This window comes from Peromyscus californicus, unplaced genomic scaffold, assembly GCF_007827085.1.
Source record: "Peromyscus californicus insignis strain IS unplaced genomic scaffold, ASM782708v3 Scaffold_17__1_contigs__length_78620276, whole genome shotgun sequence".
NCBI lineage: Eukaryota > Metazoa > Chordata > Mammalia > Rodentia > Cricetidae > Peromyscus > Peromyscus californicus.
The window spans coordinates 64903692-64924980 of NW_026294469.1; the positions used below are offsets into that span (position 1 = coordinate 64903692).

General features: G+C 44.6%; 1 protein-coding gene and 1 long non-coding RNA gene across 5 annotated transcripts in view; one reads left to right on the forward strand and one right to left on the reverse strand.

Moving 5' to 3' along the window:
• Positions 1-4061: 4061 nt before the first annotated feature.
• Positions 4062-13782, reverse strand: LOC128112984 (uncharacterized). Of its 2 annotated transcripts, none has more exons than XR_008219255.1 (2): positions 11027-13782; positions 4062-10020 (listed from the first exon to the last, which is right to left on the reverse strand). It is a non-coding gene; the product is annotated as an uncharacterized LOC128112984 (long non-coding RNA). The 2 variants fall into 2 exon arrangements; XR_008219256.1 differs by having other exon boundaries at positions 4062-10262.
• A 342-nt stretch (positions 13783-14124) lies between these two features.
• Positions 14125-21289, forward strand: part of Smad2 (SMAD family member 2) — an 88922-nt gene continuing 81757 nt past the window's right edge. For 2 of the 3 annotated variants that reach the window (XM_052742574.1, XM_052742576.1), the window contains exon 1: positions 14125-14228. The gene's annotated coding sequence lies outside the window, so the exon portion shown is untranslated. Of the gene's footprint in view, positions 14229-14399; positions 14522-21289 lie in introns of those variants that run through there. The other variant, XM_052742575.1, reaches the window with a different exon arrangement.

The window sequence follows — 21289 nt, forward strand, 5'->3', positions numbered from 1 at the left end:
TTAATGCCATGGATACGCTGTCTATCTGTTGATAGACCACATGTGTACGTGCTCAGTGCATAGCATGGATACAACCCAGTGTCGCCCTCACTGAGAACAATGCAGCCCCAGACCATCAATGCTGCTTTGTCCATATGCACTCTTCCCACTTCCTAACTCCAGGATGGCATCTCAGCGCGGTGTACCCATTCTCCCACCCCATCAGTCCTCCTTTCCTACCAGATCACTCCTTTCATCCTACGAAAACCTTGTATGTTCCATATTATTAAAGCCCTCCCTCAGGGAAGGTGAGATGGACCAGTGGGTACTGGAGTTCATCCCCTCGACCCACTTAAAGGTGGAAGGAGAGAACCAAGCAATAGTTGTCCTCTGAACCCTGTAGTGCAGACACATACACACACCCCAAACAAACAAAAACTCCAAAATAACCTGATTTACACTAGTATTTCCCTTCATTTGACCGTCCCATTTCTGTATGTCTATTCTCTTTTAAAAGATAACATCAGAAGACTATGTGCGGATTGCTGGCCAGCAGGCAACATCACCCACTTGATGGGGGAGTGCAGATGTGTCCAGATGATTCCAGTCATACAACTTTGGTCTCAGCGGTGCTCTGCACTGGCTTCCAAAGAGCCACAGTGGACATGCAGAAAAGACCCACGAAAGTCAGGTGCTAGGGATTCCAACCTACTGCTGCTTAGCTGAGCTGGGTGGCTGGTCACATGCCTGCACTTGTGTGTGTGTCTGTCTTCACTCTCATCAGAAACGTTAGCTGATCTTGGGCAAATGGCTTGTCCTCACCGGGGACTTCTGTGATTCAGGGGGAAAGTATCTTCTTATGGGATTATTAGGAAATTAAACATGACAAATAAGCTTTAAGTGTCTTGAATCCACCAATGTTCTCTTACATTTTTACCCAAGAGTGAAAACATACATTCATGTCAAGATATGTACACATGTACTGAATACAGAGCAACAGAAAACTCTTGGGTTGAAAACTGCAGACTGATGCAGAAACTAACATATATTGGTATTGGAACTGTAAAGACAAGCTGGGGTATGGATGGCCTGTAAGGAAAACTGTAACATGTTCATACAATACTATGCAACAATGAAAAAAATGAACTTTTGGCAAACAAACACATATAGGAATGAGCCTTGAACATTAACAGCAGGTGACAGATGCTGACCATCTTCTTCCAGCCTTCCTCCCTAATACTTCCTACATTACCAGTTGAGCTGGAAGTTCGAGGGCACAGTACCTTACTCTCCTTTGTATTCTTCACTACTCACTGAATGGCACATTGCTTATCGTGTGGAATGCTACTGTGTGTGTATGTGTTGTATGTGAGTGTGGGTGCATGTACCCATGGGTGGGCACAACTGTGTGTGTGAAGAGAGAGAGAGAGAGAGAGAGAGAGAGAGAGAGAGAGAGAGAGAGAGAGAGAGAGAGAGAGAGAGAGAGAGAGACCAGAGATTGATATTGGGGTATCCCCCCCTCCACATTCCCTTGAAACAAGATCTCTCACCCAACCTGACCCTTGCCATTTGGTTTAAACTACCTGGCCAGCAAGCTTCTGAGATGCTCTTGTTTCAGCCTCCCAGTGCTGGGGTTACAGGCACATGTGGCCATGCCCAGCTTTTTATGTGGGTGCTTGGGATTTGAACTCAGGTCCTCATGCCTCCACAGTAAGCACTCTTGCCTACTGATTTCTCTCCCTAGCCCCATAGAGCCTTGTTATAATCTCATAGTTCTTCCCTGAGCTCAATGAGAAGATAGATTTCCAAAGCAAAAGAAGTTAAGGACCTTCTTGGTTGAAGTGTCCCTGGGTTAGGACTCTTAAATAACAGAGTGGTAAGGGCTGGAGGTTAGCTCAGTGGTTGAGTGCTTACAGTAGACAAGAGGCCCTTGGTTGGATCCTTAGCACCACACACAGAAAAAATACATAGACGGTAAAAATATACATAGTACAGAGATACTATATAGTACTATAGTATATATATTATATATGTAATGAAAGCAGTATAATTTTCAAAGTATATAGTGCTACAGCACCCATACCGTGTAGTGTATACACAGTATATATAAAATATATAAGGGGTAGTGTGCTAATGACAGATACCAGGGCTGAGACTTCAAGTTATGTTTTGGTACCTGTTCTTTGAAAGAAGCAAGTCATTAAAGCTGTCCTATATAAAATATTGTCTCCTCCCCGCTTGTCCATATCTCACCTGCTTTACTATTTAATCCTTGAAAGTGAACTGAGCACTAGGTAACATCCTGTAGCCTCAGAGGTCAGAGAACTCTCATTCATGTATTTGTTTGATAATACAATTAAAACATAGTAAGCTGGGACCAGATGGAAGCTGTGATAAAGGGACAAACAGACTGATTCTCCTATGGGAGAAAAGCTGGGAGGTGAGCAAGCCATGAATTCCTGTCCCTGCGTTTGTCTCCGAGGCCCAAGCACTCAGTGAATATTCAATTCTGCTCAAACTCCCATTTTCTCCATCAAGCAGAGGAGTGTTCCCTTACCTTGGCAGTCAAACCCTTAATGGGGGGGATGTGGGAGGCTCTTTGTTCAGCTGCTTTTCTCTACACCCGACTCCTATCCAGACCTGCACCTCATGTCAGGACCTCTGTCTATGTGTTTTCTGGCTCTTTCCCTGGCTAACTCGAGTATTTTTTGAGCTGCAGTTGCCTGCCCTGACCACCAAGACCAGGTGAACTGTCTCTTCTAACAGAATGACACATCTTTGAGGACAGGGACCATGTCCTGCTCAGTGACTTCTCAACAGAGTGCACAGCCAAGACAGAGCAGGTTTTCAAAAACATTTGCTAAAGAAGCTGGGGAGAGCAACATGGCCCCTTGGCATCTTTTAGCCCAAGTCATTAAAATGCCATTAACTAGACAATGTTTCACTAGTTTCGTGAACCAGTGTGTGTGAGTGTGTGTGCAAGTGTGTGTGTAATATATATCTACAGCAGTGAGCTGTGATATCCATACCTAGTCTGGTACAAAAAAATTGGCAGTGTTCTGGGCATTAGACTTAGAGAATCAGATGGGCAGGGGCATTTCCTATTAAAATCACTATTTTAAAAGTAGTAGAAGACTGGGAACATAGCTCTGAAGTCTCACACAGGCTTTGAATTTAATCCCTAGTGGTGGGGGCAGTAGAGAAACATACAGGAATTCTCGGGGCAGCCTTTTCCATAAGAGACATAAAGTAGAGAAACCCTGGAAGTCATGATGATGCCGTACCATTTGGTGTTTGTGTAATCCAATATTATTTGGTTGTGAAAAGGACACACCATAAGAATGGACCTTGAAAATACACACCCCACCCCACCCCACCCCACCCCACCCCACATGGCCCCACTTATATTAACCATTCAGAATAGATAACTTCATAAAAATAAAAAAAAGATAGTTGGCCAAAGTTGAGGATTGAGTGTTTGTAGAATGGGTTTGATGAAGATATGAAATTGTGGGGCTACCTCTGTGATACACTAAAAATCATAGGATAAACATATTAAATGATTATGTTTCATGGTAGGAAAAATAAATCTCAATAAAGCTGGGGTATTTTTTTTTTTTTTTTAGTTAGTTATAGAAGCTAGGCACATGGTGCCCATTTGTAATCCCAGCAAATGGCAGGCTGATGCCTCAGGAGGACAGCCCCAAGTTCCCAAGTTCAAGGCTAGCCTGAGTTACACTGCAAGACCCTGCTTAAGTTTAATAAAAGTAAACCAAACCAAAGCGGCTGTATCCTTTGGCTGGCTCCAGGGGTTAACCTGACTGGGGGTGGTGAGGAAATGGAGAAAAGACAGACACACAGACATGTGCACAGAGAAGCTGGGATCAGGTGGGCTGTGCTTTCTGATGGAGAAACCTCAGTAACCTGAGGTGTTTATTATATGCAGTTAAACAGAGGGTGGATTATTGCACACAGCTGAACATGAGGGTAGGGTTATTATGTGTGGTGGTATTGTGTTCCCCAAAATATTGTGCACCCTAATAAACTTATCTGGAGTCAGAGAACAGAACAGCCACTAGATATAGAGGCCAGAAAATGGTGGCACACATGCCTTTAATCCTAGCATTCCAAGGCAGAGATCCATCCAGATCTCTGTGAGTTTAAAGCCACACTGGAAACAGCCAGGCATAGTGACTCATGCCTTTAATCCCAGGAAGTGAGCCTTTAATTCTAGGAAGTGATGGCAGAAAGCAGAAAGGTATATAAGGTGTGAAGACCAGAAACTAGAAGCTTTTGGCTGGTTAAGCTTTTAGGCTATTAGCAGCAGTTCAGCTGAGATCCATTTGGATGAGGACTCAGAGGCTTCCGGTCTGAGGAAAAAGGATCAGCTGAGGAATTGGCGAGGTGAGGAAGCTGTGGCTTGCTCCACTTCTCTGATCTTCCAGCATTCACCCCAATACCTGGCTTCAGGTTTGATTTTATTAATGAGACTCTTTAAGATTCTTGCTACAATTACGCATTGATAAACATGAAGGCAGGGCTTCAAGGAAGCAGGTTTGGCTCATCTCAGTAGGAGTGGTCTGAAGAGGAGGTCTCCAGGCTGAGAACATCTGGCAGGAGAGAGCTATGGCAGACTTTTTCTGCACACTATTCACATCTGCACACAGATCAGAGGAAGGCTTTGCCATCCCTCTGAACCATACTTGGGGGCAGGGGGGCTTTGCTATTTCCCATGGGGTTGAGGTTGTAGAGTCCTTGGCATGGTTGTGCCCATGTCAGCAATACACACCTTGGTTCATTCAGGGCTTCCTCAGCTCTCCACACAAAGCAAAAGGAGTAGAGAATTTTTGTTGCAATAAACATGAATATGTGTGAGAATACTTTAAAATCATTTTAATGTGTGCTCCTTAGTGATAAACTACATCTCTAAAGCCTGGGTCTTGGAAACCTTATGCATACAGAATAGAAAGCCCCAGGATGATGCTAAAGATGTCAGCAAAATGGATGCTGCCTGATGAACTTGGGAGGAAACTGCAAAGGTGAGTAAAACGAGGAGTCAAAGGATACAGCACAAGTGCACAGCAAGAGTCCACTGTAAAATGTAAACGTGTGGAGAACACACTTCAGACACACAGTAGGTTTATACCACTTCTCTTTGGCCAGCTGCCCCAAGCAGGGAGCCTTCATCTCCAGCATCATAGTAATTGCACATGGTGGGCAGAGGCTGAGCTGTGGCTCAGGATGAGGCTCCAGTTCTGTTCTCTTCTCTCTTCACATTCCAGCCACTGTACATCAGGCCCTGCACCTAAGTCTGTGAGGCCAGCCAAGTTCCAAGACACAGACTCTACCTCAAAGCTCTCACTCTTGAGGGAAAGACAGAGGGAGGAAAAGATACACACACTCCTAAAGAGAACTGTGTGACAAGGAGCAAGGGCCCTCACCCATCTGCAGGAATAAGGCAAGTAGGAGGGAAACCTGGAACTGTGTGGCTTCCATGTCAGCTTTTTACTGTCTGCACACATCCACTCCATCACTGTACAAGTCAACAGTCTCTAATGCACTCACCAAGGACCAGTCACAATGTGTTTAAGGGAGGAGAGGTTTGTTTTGGCTCACAGTTTGGGAGACATAGTCCATCACTGCACAGAGCGCACGATGGCTGGGGTTGTGTCCATGGTTGTGGGAGCCTGTGGTATAGCTTGTTACACCTCAGCAGATCAGGATGCAGAGAGCGAAGATACAAGGGAGGCTGGCCTGCCAACCTCAAATGCAGGAGCAGTCATATTTGGAGAGGGGGCTTTTGTAGGGGAAGTGATTGATCATGGTGTCTCTTACTTCAATGAATTAATGCAATGACGTGGTCATAAATTATGGAATATTTGGATGATGGAAACTTCAGGAGGTGTAGCCTTGCTGGAGGAAGGAGGCCAATGAGATGATGGAGAATAGGAGGTGGGGCCCAGCTGGAGGAATGAGGTCACTGAGATGATGGAGATTAGGAGGAAGGGCCTGTTGGAGGAAGGAGGTCACTGCGATGATGGAGACTAGGAGGCAGAGCCCAGCTTGAGAAGGAAGGTCACTGAAATGATGGAGACTAGGAGGCAGGGCCCAGCTGGAGGAGGGAGGTCACTGAGGGTGTACTCATAAAGGTGAGACCTTGTTCCTGTCCCTTCTCTATCCAGCTTGCTCTTTTTCTTTTTGCTCTCTGGCTGCCAGGAGGTGAACAGATTTGCTTCAAATGCTCCCACTATGATGCTCTGCCTCACTACAGACTCAGAATGGGGCCATGTGGTGATATACTGTGTTACAGGGCCAGGTGACATGGACTAAAACCTCTGAAATCTTTAGTCAAAATAAATTTTTCCTCCTTAGTTGACTTTCTGAGGCATTTTGCTACAAGGATGAAAAGCTGAAACAGTAGATATTTCTCACTTGCATGCTCCCTAGCACTTAACTGTATTTCATTTGTTTGTAGAGTTTATAATGACTGCTGGAGAGAAGCGGTTCCCAATTATGAGACAGAAGCCCCTAAATGTCAGCTGCTTACTTTTCCAACTCTTCCTGTGGAGCAGAGCACCAATCACAGCCTATGGTTGGCCAATCTAATGGGTCTGCTCACCCACTGTAAGAGAGCTTTCAGATTACACTAAGGAGTTGTAGTTTTGTCCTGGAAAAGAAGGTCGTAACATCAGATTTGCATTTAGACTATATACTAATGTTTTAAAAAGGCTGGCAGCTGGGGTGAGAATGAACTGGAGTAAGATTCGTGTCAGGAAGTGAAGGAGCTACAGCGGTATTTCCACTCCACGATGACAGTGGGAACCACAGCAGAGAGCCTAAAGAGATTTGGGAGATACTATGATAGTAGAGCCAACATGAATTCTGCTTTTATTGTGATATGAAGGAGTTAAGAAAGGAGGCAGATCACGGATGACTCTAAGGATTCTAAGTATAGGGAGTAAGTGGTGATGTCATTCATGTATTTAACAAACTTATTAATCAGTGCTTATTGTGGTAGGGGCTGGCTGTAATGCCCAGGATAAAGCAAAGCTGGCCCATCTTTGCTGCAGTACCAATGATTGTGATCAGTTTCAGTTTGATATATTCTCAGATCTTTTAAGACCTATTATGTTGCTCCATTCCATCACCAACACAAGACTTAGATAAGTTCTTTATGCTTTAATTGCTGAGACCAACCAGCTTTATGCATCTGGCTTCTTTCTGCTACTTCTAGATTCTAGGGTAAGGGACCTGGCTTTCTAAGTTGCTACTGAAAAACATGGATAACACAGCTGGAATCTCAGGGAAAGTTAACTCACTGTGGGATGAACTTTGGCCAACTAGGTATAGCGTCTCTTCCTTCTTCAGATGTCCCAAGGCATGACTACTCCATCATTATTACTTGGAGATGGCCTGTTTGGACAGGTTGTGGCACTTGTAGAGAGGAAGGCTGTTATTTCTTCAAGGCTCGTCCTGGATCATTGTTGGTACAAAACTGTATCACAATGCACTGTTCTTCAGTCTTTCTTGGCTCTTCATCTCACTACTGATGTCCTGGACTCATAACTCCTAAATAAAACACCAGGACTTATACCATGTCTCAGGCTGTTTTCTAGGGAACTGAGCTAAGATACAAAGTTAGGGGAAAAATTATCAGTTTAGTTTTGGTATACTGAGTCTGAGTGAAATTGAGTAAAATTACATATCCATTCAAAAATATTTGAGGGTCACTATGTATACAAGAATTAAGGATGCTATAAGTGAATCAGATACCCATGCTTAAGGACACTGTGGTGACAGGAGATATGACTTTACATCAATGGGAGTTTACATCAATGGGAGGGTGACAAAAGATAGATCAGTCCCTAAATGGACATGATGATTCCAGATAGTGATGAGAAAAACAAAACAAAGACATAACATGATTGGAGTGTGACTTTGGTGTGAGTGTGTTGACATAGGCTGGGTAGTTGAAACACAGTGGGAGCAGATGGAAAAAGCCTCTAGAAAGAGAAGACACACTTCTGCAGAAGTATCTAGAATATATATGGAAATCAAATATATTTGTCTGTCACTAGGGGTTTGGGTGAGGGTAGGAAATTGGCTTCTATTTTCACTGAGAATTAGCACGGGAGAGCATATGCATAGAATGTACGGGAACTGGAAGACTGGAGAAGGTGAAATTCAGGACAGTTGTGTGGCAGCATGGGGGTGGGGGACAGTTCAGAGTTGGTGGACAAAACCAGAGAGCAAAATGAAGAAAACTATGTGTGTGATCATAGCACTGTGTTCCTAGAACTCTGGGGAAGCCCAGGTCTCAGTTTCCTTGCTGGCAGAGTAAGAACATTAAATCAGGCTCCATGGTTACATGGAGACAAGAAAGAGCTGACATGGAGTCTCTTTGTAGCCTGAAACCCATCACTGCAGTCTTTAGGATCCAACAATAATTGTTTCTTTTCTATCATTAATTACATTTTGGCCCCTCATCGGCTAAATACAATCACCAGATCCTCCAGCAAAATGTCTTTTTCATAGCTAAGGACTATTTACAATAAGGACAAACAATTGCAGCTCATTAATTCAGTCATCAGGACACTGATTACATATCTATTGTCAATTACAGCCAAGCAAGTTAGTAAGTTCTTCATGAGAGCAATTACACTACCATGACTGACTCCTCAAGAGTATTATACCTTCATACACTTAACCCTGCCTAACAGCAGCCTGGCTCAGCCAATATGGTCACACAGACTATTATAATCGAGGCATAAGGCCCTATTGTTGACATCTGACTAGCATATTATTCTCCTTCACAAAGAACTTTAAACAATTTGAATATTGTTCTCGGAGTTTAGATGTTGGCTTTTGTTTAGCTTTTTCCAAACATGTAGAGCTCTGATAATGTTCAATGTACTGGAACTGTACTGCAATTTTCCAAGTAACATTTCAACAATCATTTATGAGTTATCTAATGACCAATTAATCTAATAATCATTTGTGGGTTTAAATAATATGTAAATGAAATAATGTAATAGATGCCCAGAGAATGAGAAATAGAACTTGTTTTACCATACTATTTTTCTATCAACCAAAGTAAATTTGTCTTACAATTTCTCATTTGCAAAAACCTTATTTCTATGTCTCACTTTTTTCCAGGATTTCTTTTCTCATATAACATATCCTGATTATGGTCTCCCCTCCTCTTCTCCTCCCAACCCCCCCCCATCTAGATCCACCCTCTTTCTGTCTCTTGTTAGAAAACAAACAGGCTTCTACAGGATAATAATAAAATAAAACAAAACAAACAAATCATAATAGGACCAGAGAAGCCAGCAGAAGGGAGACAGCCCGAGGAAAGACACAAATCAGATGCAGACAGAGACCCACGTGTTTACACACTCAGGGACCCTGTAAAAACACTAAACTGGAAGCCAGAGTATACACAAAGGACCTGAAGGATAAAAAAGAGAGACGAAAATAAAATTATTAAAAATAAATAAATAAATAAATCCCTGCCATGACAGACATGAGACAGGGAACCTCCAAAGATGCCACTGAGTTCATTTTCTGTTGGCATCTCCTGCCGGGCATGCTGCCCACCTGTAAGAGTACTTTGTTTTCCCAGTGAGACTTCCTTGGAGAAAACTAAATTTTCATTTGTAAGTGGTTATCAACTGGAGAAGCGTTTGGGTTAGGGATGGGGACATGTGTCCACTTCTCCTTTCAGCTCCATTGTCCCATCTGGTGCAGACCCAAGCAGGCCCTGTGCATGCTGCCTCAGTCTCTGTGAGTTCAGATGTGTGTCGGTCCTGTTGAACTTAGAAGGCCTTGTCTCCTCCATCCCCTCTTGCTCTCTTTCGGCCTCCTCTTTCTCAGGGTTCCCTGAACCCTGAGGGGAAGGATTTGATGGAGACATCCTGTTTAGGGCTGAATGTTCCAAGGTCTTTCATTCTCTGCATAATATCTGGCTGTGGGTCTCTGTATTTGTTCTCATCTGCTGCAGGAGAAGCTTCTCTGATGATGGCTGAACAGGACACTGGTCTGCGAGCAGAGCAGATGTCATCAGGGTTCATTTTGTCACTGCATTTCTCTAGTAGGACAGTGGTACTTGGTTTTCCTCCAGGTCCCTGGGCTACCTAGTCCCAGGTTCTTGGTCACCCAGGTAGTGTTGGGTACGGGTTCCATCTGGTGGAGTGGGCCTTAAGTCAGACCAGATAGTGGTTGGGCACTCCCACCAGCTTTGTGCCACCGTTACACTAGCACATCTTGCAGGCAGGACAGCACTGTAGATCAAAGCGTTCATAGCTGTATTGGTGTTTCCAGTTCTCCTTTGGTAACATACAGAGTACCTTCTAGCATCAAGAACTAGTAGGGTGAAGGCTCTAGGGAGGCACCAGCTTTCTCTTTTGTCTTACAATTTCTAATTCTCAAAAACTACTGTTATCTCTCTCTCTCTCTTTTTTTTAGAGAGGGAGTTTGGCCAAAGAATGAGAATATTCCATGATCAGCCAATACTTTTACAGTAGGTGCATAACAAATGCCTGATGAATACCTGTTGAATTTAATATTTTCCTTTTATATTCCTGTGGCTGTCTCTGGCATTTCCCATTAGATACTAAATACTTTCTAGCAAAACCTAGCATATAAATAAAGGCCTTCAGCATTCTCTCCCTTCTCTCTCTGGTGTGTGTGTAGGTATTTGTAAACATTGTCAATACAAATTCACTTAAAGCATTAAGATTCATTGTATTGATATACAAATCTGGCTGAGATTGAATATCCTCACAAATTTTCAAACCACATACAGTTGTTATTTATAACTTTTGCTCGGGGTATCTCATTCAGTCCATATTGTTTCAGTTTCAAAAAACTATCTTTTCTTATGTGATAATGTTCATCTCTACTCAGTCTCACCAGAAGCAGCACACATCAATCTTGAGAAGATATCCAACAGTTATGCAGAGAACTACAAAGAAGGATGGCACCAACTGCACAGTGCAGGCCTGTGATACACCAGCCAGCCTGCTGTAGAAACACTGTATCTTACCTTTTATCACTCAATGGCATGGTGGTAAGGTGTAAGGAGGCAACTGGGAAGCAGCTGTTTTGACATTCAGAAGTTTACCATCTGGATGTGGAGACAAAGTAAGCACAAATGCGAAGTTAAGAAACTCTTATTACTGTATGAATAAATCATCGAACAAAATATTAATTCAGGTAAAGTCATGGTGTGTGTGTGAATCTGTATGGAGTAACAAAGAAAGTACACAAGTAATACAACTTTGAGCTGAGTAGACCAGAAGGGATTTAGAGATTTATAGACAGGAGATGAACATGAGTTGGATCTTTGGAAAAACTAATGCATAGATTATTAATTTTTCAACCAAACTATAGAAGAATTGACAATGAAATTAAAATTTTTTTACTCATGACTCTCAGGCCTTTTCCAGAAATAGCTATAATTTTTCTTATGTCTTTTAAATGCACTTTGAGTTGATTTAGGTTCAATTGATTTTATACTGGCATGAGTAATGAAGGGTTAATCTTGCTGTCCATTCATATAAAAAAAAAACAGACTCATTCAATATAACTTATACAATAGGGACCTACTTATAGATCTTCAGGTACCCTAGTGGATTGCCAAGCTGATTGTTGCCATGGTAATCCTTGCTCCACGTGCCTTCAGCTTCTCTTGACCCACTTTGGTTTAGATACATCTCTAACCGAGGGGATAGCAGGCATGCTCCCATTTCAATTCCCTTGGAGACTGTATTAGTAGCCAGGCTGGCCCTATTCTTTCCTTCAGTCCTCTAGATCCTCTAGGGCAGTGGTTCTCAACCTTCCTAATGCTGAGACCTGTAATACAGTTCCTCAGGTGTGGTGACCCCCAACCATAAAAGTATCTCATTGCTACTTCATAATTGTAATTTGGCTACTGTTATGAATCGTAATGTAGATATCTGATATGCAGGATATGATACTGTTGAGAACCACTGCTCTAGATCTTGGAAGTCTTTCGAAGTGGAGGAGTTATGATTTCAAAGTCTGACACTTTGGAGAAATGGTTTAACTCCAACTCAAGAAGCATATTTTAGAATCTATGAAGCCCTGCTTTCCCCTTGACAACTACCCGTGTGACACCCAAATCCACATAGGAATCACACAATCACATTTTGTGATCCAAGACCACTTTTAACAGGCCATCTATATTAAAGCTGTTGATTTCTATCAGTATAAAGAAGGGTTGCAAGTCAGAACCCGTTTTCCTGCTTCCAACCTGAGCATCATTTGCCTTAACCACACACCCAGGTGGCTTTGGAAGGTTGAGACAAGAGATCTCCCTAAGTGGTACCTTCCAAACTTAACTTTTATTTTGGTGGTGCTGGGGGTTAAAATCAGGACTTACTATGGGCCAGACAAGTGCTCTACCAGTGAAGTACATCCTCTGCCCACAAACTGTTAAAATGAGGGTTATGTGGCCTTCCTCTAAAACTTAACAGAAGAAACACCCAAAACCCTCTGTGAAGGTGAATGTCTGCTAAATCCATGTTAGCATAAATATCAGTTCACAGACAAAGGGAGTTAATGGTCCTTAGTTTTCCTTTAGTTTCCAAGTCTTGTTCTCTTCATGTTTACAATTGTGATTTCATCAGCATATAACCATGTAAATTGGTGTTATCATTGCAAGTGAGTACCACTTTGTTAATGCCTGGCTTATATCTGGGATGCTTCACAACTTTCCCATAAGAATAATGGTGGAGCTTTTGAAAGCCTATTTAAAAAAACCTGTAAGTCTCAATGCATGACCAACTAACTCAAGGTCCAAATGAAGGCCCCTCCTCTGGAATGCTCTCACATATGAGAAGAGGGCATATTTCACTCTTAACTGCTTCAAGCTCCTGGACTGCTTTGGATTACTAGCGATGTTTGCTGGATTCACTGAAATCTCCCAAGAAACCTTTGAAGAGGTAGGTAGGTATATGGGAGTGTGACAAACAGCCAGGGAATCTGTTGTCTGGTATTGTCTTTACCATTAGCAACCTGAGACACTTCAAATTTGGGTTTATTATGCTCCCTGGCTAATACAGGTGCTAAACACTGGAGGTGATTATTTGGGGTTCCATCTTTCGTCTGCCAGGGTTGAGTTAAAATCAAGATTACTGATGAACCTGGTTATGCAGCCGTGGGCAGTCTTAAGTTTGCGGACTTGCTTCTTTCCTAGGTAAAGGTGAAAAGTTGGGGCCTAGGAACAGGGGCCCAGTGAAGGGAAAATGAGCTAGGGACAGCAAATTCCAGAGCACACAGTCAGGTGCTCACACTTTACAGTAAGCATTCGAAACATGCATCATGAATACTTCTACTTCAGAAGGACCCAAGGATCGGGTTGGAGAAAAACACCTAACCCTAACCCCAACCTCAGACAAGTACTCTTTTTAACTCCGCGGTTTTTCGCCCCTAGCCCCAGGCTCCGCCCACTCATTTGCATAGGGCGTGCCCCTCTGCGGCCAGCACTCCGGTTACTCCGGAGCTCGGCTGGCCCAGCGGCTCGGACCGGGCTGGGGGCGGGCCCGGGCCCGAGCACGTGTCCACTCGGGCCTCCCGACGGAGGTGGGCGAGGGCTTAGCCGCGGCGCTCCACCCAGCGGCGCCGGGGCGGGGGTCTGCGGGCGTGGCAGGCTGCGCGGCCTTCCGCGCTGCTCCACGAGCTCCGTGGGAGCGCGCCGGACACGAACTCAAGCGCAACCGCGGGCGTGCCACCCCACCCGGCCGCGCCTCGCCTCACGCTCGACGGGGAAGGCGGGACCAATCAGCGAGCGACGTCTCCCTTCCGATTCCAGGCCCCCCGACACGCTGCTCACACCCCGGGCTCCCCGTTCGCTGATTGGCTGCGTGTGCCGCCGGTCGGGCCGGAGGCGGGAGGCGGCGGCCCGCGCCTGCCCGCGCCCCGCTCGGCCCCCGGCCCTGCCCGCGGCGCCCGGCCTCCTTCCGTCCCTGCCGTGTTCCCTCCGTCTTCCGTGCGCGTCCTGCTCCGCCGGCGTGCCTCACGCCTAACGGGCAGCCGCGGGCGCCAATCAGCGGGCGGCAGGGTGCCAGCCCGGGGCTGCGCCGGCGAATCGGCGGGGCCCGCGGCTCGGGGAGGGAGGCGGGGCTACCGCGCGCGGCGGCGGTGGCGGCGGCGGCGGCGGCGGCGGAGGAGGAGGAGCAGGTCGCCAGCCTGCAGCTCGCGAGCGCTGTGCTAGCCGCCCGAAGGTAGGTGCGCGGCGGCCGCGGCCGGGGCGGAGGGCGGCGGCGGCGCGGGGCGCAGGCAAGGCCGGGGCGCGGGGACGCGCCGAGTAGAGCTGGCGGCGCCCTCCCTCCCTCCCTCCCTCCCCACCCGTCCGCCGGCCGCGGCGAGCGCGGGCCTGGGGGGCGGGGCGGGGGCCCGCGGCGCAGTTCCGCCTGCGCGCGCCCACTCCTCCGGCAGCGCGGAGCCCGTCGGAAGAGGAAGGAACAAAAGGTCCGAGGCTCGGCTCGGACGGGGCGGGACCTGGCGCTGGGTGCAGGTAAAGCCGGGGCACCGGGAGAACCGGGCAGGGGTGTGCGGGGCCGGGTCACGTGGCCGCCCGGGTGGGGTGTGGCGGGCCGTGGCGCGCGGGCCGGGGTCGTCGGCGCCGTGGGCAGGGCCGTGAGCCCCCGCCCCGCCCAGCCTGGCTGCGGCCCGCTTCAGTCCCGGCGCGCGGCCACACTCGCGGTTTGCGTTGCAGAAGGGCCCGGGAGCCGACTTATGGGCGTGTGGTACTTTGCTTCCACTTTTTCCTTTTTTGTTTTTTTTTTTCCTCTTTCTCTCTCCTGTAGCCTTTGTTAACCATAACAGTCGCGGGTTCCGAATCGATGTGTGTACTCACAAACACGCTCGTGGCTGAGGCTCCCGGGCTCATCCTCCACGCACTTGGGGAAAGTTGCTCCGTGGGTGCAGCCTATTAGTTTCTAATCACACGCCTTTCGGAAGCATGCTAATTGATTGTACATATTTCAGACTTGGTTTTCACAATCGGTGCTTGGATTATTTTGTTTTAGGGATACTGTCCTTGGGCCAGGTACTTTTGTCTTCACACCCTTGCGTGTTATGGTTTCCTTGTGCACCTAAACAAAAGAAAAACAGAAATCGTGGTTGATTTTGTTATTCTTTCCTTTCGCCCTTAAAGGCAAATACTACCTGTTTGTTGTCAGACCAATTTAAAAAAAAAAACATGCCAAGGTGAAAATATTTCAGCAGTAGCAGTTCGCCTTGTTGTTAGGCTTTCTTGGAGTATTCTAAATGGTAATGTTTAAAACTAATGAAACGACATATGTAAATAAACGAATCATCGGGGCAAATTTACCTGAAGATCATCTTTTTGAAAATGGTACCCTGCCTGATATGTCAGTTTCCAAAGTCCCTTTTAGTTTTTTTCTGATTGTAGCACTGATACAGAGGATGTTTCTCTTGAGCCTAATACAAGAATACATTTGCTGCCATGCTGGAAATACCTTTCCTATTAGTTTACTTTGATCCCTGTAAAAAGCAATTTTCCCCTTTACAGAGAAGTGTTAAGTAGTTAAAACGAAGTTGGAATAGTTTCAATTCATGAGTTAGTGAAGCAGATGGAATCTAGACATGGGAGAAGTATTATAGTTTAAGCCCTTTTTTTTTTCCTTCCATTTAACTATGAAACAATTGCATAAAGAATTTTGGTCATTTGGCAAATGTTTATGTGAAATTCATAAAGTAACATTGCTGTTATTTTTTAAATTTTCTTTGTTTTTGCATAAACTTACCTGTGGCGGTAAGAAAAATTCTTCCAGTCTATGGACATTTCTAAATTGAGTGTCCGCTTACATGCTTAATGTTAAAATCCAGTTGACTTAGTTGAGTTTAAGGCTGCTCACTGGCCGAGCTTAATTACTGCCCTGTGATTACAAACATCACTTGTGTTCCTTAGCAAGACCCTGCTCTTAAAGCTTGGTGTTTCCTATTTTGTAGCTACATTTCAAATGACTCCATGTTGTAGGTGTTCAGCAAAGTTTGGTTTTTCAGGGTTCCAAGGTACTAGTCACTATAAACAGCTATGCAATCTGTATGGTTGATAAAGTAACAGTCTTGGGAGAAACTGCAGAGTAATTTCCTGTTTGTGGCCTGCGTGTTAGGCTTGGTTATGTGTTTGAACTCTCGGTAAGAATATTGGGGCTGCTTTTGTACACAGCCCTTTCCTTCAGGTGAACAGAGGTGCTAAATGAGCGCAATGGTCCCTTCTCATTTTATACTATAGATACTAAATGAGGAGAGCAAGTGGTCCCTTCTCATTTTATACTATAGATACTGAATGAGGAGAGCAATGGTCCCTTCTCATCTTGATGGCTGTAGATACTAAATGAGGAGAGCAAGCAGTCCCTTCTCATTTCAATGCCATAGATACTAAATGAGGAGAGCAATGGTCCCTTCTCATTTTGATGCTGTAGATAACAAACTGTAGCTGTAATCTCAGGACTGCTCATTAGGGAGGCTGTGAGTGAACAAAAAGGCTAACTCAGTTTAGCTTCATGAACTGGTGGTTAAGGACCTTTTGTGTTTTTATATTCTGTCAGAACTTATCAGATTTGACTTTGGGGCCTGTTTTCCTTCTTGCTGGGTTTTGATTCTATTGATTTAATGCTCTGGACTTCAGAAGCCATGTTTGCAGCAACTTTTTTTTTTCTTTTTTATACAGGTGCTTTTGTAGTCATGTAGGAGCTGTATATAGTGCAGTCTGGCAGATGGAAGTTTATTCATATTCTTGGGACAAGAATCCTTTTTAGGGGGTGGAGAGAGGCATATCGTTTTAGATGCTTTGTCTGAGCAGAAGCGCAAGAGACATTTTTAGGCCCTTGGTTTCTGTGAGTGCAAAGATGTTTTCCACTAAGTATTGCAAAGGTGTGTCAGAAATTGACCATAAAGAATTCAGTGTCTGTCACTCTATTGGACAAGTAACATTTGCTCTCTTACAAACTTTCTCTGTGGCTAGTCACACCAGTATTCCTTAGTGGAATTAGGAAAGAAAGAACTCGTGTCTCATGGCCAAGGCCCCCAAGTAAGAAAATTAATTATGTTAGAGTATGAGTTGAGGAGCCTGAGCATTTGATAAATTCATTCACAGGAGGCTCTTGAAGTATACTTGGGTTGCTTTCTGTCAAGTGTAAAGGATGACACTAGGGTAGATGGGATGTATTAGCGCCTGTGTCCCTAAGAACAATATCCTTTTTGGGGTGGGGGTAGTGTCTGCCACTTTTTGCAATTCATTCAAACCGAAGATATGGCTGATCTTTCAGAAACATGCTTGTTGAGCAGATGTATGGTTGCTAAGCTTAATTTGGTCTCAGTTTGATTAACCATTGCCCTGTAGTTAAAGAAAGTAGTTAAGGAAAGAAAAGGAACTTGAGTCATTTGGGTTCCAGTGAAAGGAATATTGTATGCAAATGGTTAAGCCAAGAACACTGATTGGACAGCATTGTCATGTAGTGGAATGGCCTTGGAGTTTGGACTCAAAGCCCTGGGCTGGTATTTGGTTTCTCTCCTGTAGTATTGGGTAAATTAAACTCCCAAGTCTTGGTTTCCTTATTAAAGTGGAAGGAGTTGCTTTTGCCTCTTGTGATTGTTATAAAATTAGTTAGAGAACTGAGAGAGAACATTCTTTGAGACAGGATTCTCTCAATTTAACATTCTTGTCCTTTAGTTAGTTATCTGGGCTCTTCTTAATGCAGATGATTTGCTAGTACTGTTATCCCTGACCTCCTTCCTATAAATTGGGATGAGAAACAGACACTGACCAACAAGGCCTTCAGCCTAATTGTCCAAGTCTGTACCTTAATGCACAGGGGGATCCTTTTAGGTCCTTAGTTAGAACCTGTTGGTATTCATTAAAATGTCTTTAACAAAGTTATCTGTCATCTAAGTCCACAGACTGAAACTAGTAGATTATGGGTAGTGTGGGAGGCTTAACAGGGTGTGGTGGGGGTAGATAGGAGGATGGGGGGGCACTTCTAACTTACTGTCTTTGTTAAGAGAAAACAGATAACAGCCTGGAGGGGATAATAGAGATAATCTTCAAGACCCAGAAGAGTACCCCAAGCTCCTCGACTAGCACGTCTGGGGCTGTTCAGAGCATGGCCAGACCTGAAAGCCTAGCAGTAAATGTGTATCACTTAACTGAAATTTGGTTTGGGGAAAGACCTGTTAAAGACCCTCTTATCTACTTAATACACTTACATGATTATTAAGGATGATTTACAGATAGGGTAGAGCATTGTGCTATAGCCAAGGACTTCATGAAAGATCCACAGTACCTTGTATTCAAGGGCTCTAATTTTAGACTGAAAAGTCTTTCTCAGGTAAGGTGCCCTTAGGGCTACAGCACCCATCTCCTCCTTTCCGATAGCCTGCTGGTGTCAGGCTAGAGCTTTCACTCAGGCTTTGAGAGACGGTATGCTAGAAATTCCTGGACAGAGCAGATGTGAACAATGCACCCACTTCTGTTCAGGGGTTCTTGTTTCTTAATATTATTAGCTTTGATTTTGGAAAGAAAAAAAACTTACTGAGACAGGGTCTCACTATATAGATCAGATTTTCTCAAACTGGCCTCAAATATTCTATATAGATCAGGCTGGCCTTGAACTCGGTGATCCTTCCGACTCAGCCTGTCAAGTGCTGAGATTACAGGTGTAAGCCTATATGCCTGATGACTTTGATTATTTATTTGGGTCCTCCCTATCTCGGGGTTATTTTTCTAAATCTCTATCCAATAGTTGTTGGTGACCTTTTAATAAGGCAGCCTTGCCTGATTTAGCTGTAGTAAAGAAACTAGTATTTTTCATTGTTTTCATTATTGCTTGTCTCTGGTCAGTTTTGGTTATTTTCTGTGATGTTGTAACGGTGATGCCTTTAGTTGTGATTCTAGATATATGTCGCTAAACATGGTTCTTAATTCACTTCAGTAATTTGATATGTGAAAAACAGAATTTTGTCAAGCCGGTTGGATTTAGGCATTGCCTCTAGTTTGGCCAGGTGGCTAGACGGTTAGAGTGGTTTGTGATCTGCCGTCCGTCTTCCCTCAGCCCTGCAGTGTGAGCCGTCTGCTGTAGCTCAGTCAGTTCTGCTCAGTCGTAGCTGAATCCACTCATAGGACAAGTGCCTGGTGATTGGATGTGTCTTTGTGTTGGTTTTTAAAAATATTCTTTCATAGTTCTACACAAGCATAATGTTCTTTGAAAATACGCCCCACCCCCCACCCCCGTTAGCCTTAATCCCCTCCACCTCCCACCAAACCCCTTCTCAACATATTCCTTTCTACTTCCATACTCTTTTCTTTGACCTGTTGTTATTTAGTAGAGGGGTTTGTATGATCATGGGTTGTGGTTATTTACTTGAAAAGGGAAGGGATAACTTAATGGTGACTATGCCACTGAGGAATATGACTCCTCTCTTCCCCCAGCACCATCGACTACTTATAGCTATGGAACCTTATGAGCCCCTCCTGTCCATAATGGAATCTTGATGGGACCAGTCTTGTGCAGGTAACCACGGCAGCCGTGAGTTCATGATTGCAATAGTCACCATGGCCAGAAGATGATGTTTCACAGCACTCCGTCCCATCTTCTGGCTCTTACATTTTTCTTCTCCCTCTCCCATTGATGTCTCCTAAGCCTTGGGACGTGTGATACGGATGTCTTGTGTAGGGCTGATACTCGTCACATCTCTTATTCTGAGCACTTTGATTGGTTATGATGTCTGCATCAACCAGCACCACTCCCTGCAGAGCCTAGTCAGTAACTGCTTAGAATTCTGACAGTTGGACACCTTGCCCCCTTAGCAAGACTCTAGAAGCAGTGTCAGAAAGTATTTGGTCATCTCCATAACAGTCATGCCACTATCACACCTGGGGGCACATCTTGCCTGGCAGGTTGATACCTCGAAAGACTTACAGCTAGGTCAGACTGATGATTTTTCTCTCCCTTTCAGTACTATAAAAGCTAGCTGGCAGGGGGAATCTTCCAGCTCAGTTATAGCTTGATTTCTTTATGTGCTGAAATCAAAGTGTAATATCTTGGGCAATATGGTAATCTAGTTCTGGTGGTCAACCAAGAGAAACAACAATAATACACATGTGCACGCACACGCATGCACACATTGCAGGGCGTGGGGGTGGGATCTCCCTCATAACAACTCATGGAAAGGTATCTGGCATTGGGGATTTATTTCATTTGATAACACGTGACTTTCAGGAGCAGCATTATCCACTTGTGCACAGTACCTCCTTCAAATTCTTCTTCTTTGACTGTATTTTAAAATTGTCTTACAAAATCGTAGGTTTCCATATGACTCTTTCATACATCATTAGTTTGGTTAATCCTCTCCCCACCTCATGGCCCCCCACCCCCATTTCCTTTCTAGCTTCCTGGCCTCTACAGACACTGTCTTTTATGACTGTACCCATAAAGAAATCCTGAACAAATTCTAAATTTGTTGTTAAAATTTGGAACTTAATATGAAATTTTTACTGATTTTTTTTCTAGATTCAGTTTTTGAAAATGTGGAATTTCATTGGCCATAAGTCTATAAAGCCTGTAAGTAGAAACTTTTGTGCAGTTGCAACTGAAGGAAGGGCTGCGTTTCTTTGAGGTACCTGCAAAACCCAGCTGCTTTTCCTTTTTTGGGTGGGATACTTACTTGTAGGTTTAATGTATTCAGGGAGGAAGAATATTCTGTGAAAATATCCAAAATAAAGTGTTTGTTGTTATTGTTTTAAAGTGGTAATAAAAGTAGGAAGTGGGGAGTGGGCTGTGGCCAAAGCCCTACCTGTTCTTCCCCACCCCCTCATTCTTGCTCACAGACACCTTTGAAGCTTGCTTGGGGAGCAGGAGTTTTAGAGAAGCTGGGCTGTGTGTGTGTCAGGTAGCGGCCAACTATGGTGCCGGTTTAGCACTTGAGATACAGATGATGTGGCTGAGGAACTGAAGTTAAATTGTATATTGTTTTAATTTTAATTTAACTTTAGATGCCATATTATAGGCATTGGCTGCTGTGTTGGACATCACAGGTAAAGACCACCTTTACCATTGTAGACAGTTCCCTTGGCACCAGCTGCTCTAGATGTGCTGAATTGATTGCAGCCAACAAGCACTGCCACGTGATTGATGTGGGTACTAGGTGATGCTTCAAGAGTGAGCCAAGACCGACTCGGGAACTGGACAGGCCATTGAGAGAACATGGCCCTCTGCTGACTAGCATTTGGGCCTGTGCAGTCTTGTGCTGGCGTGCG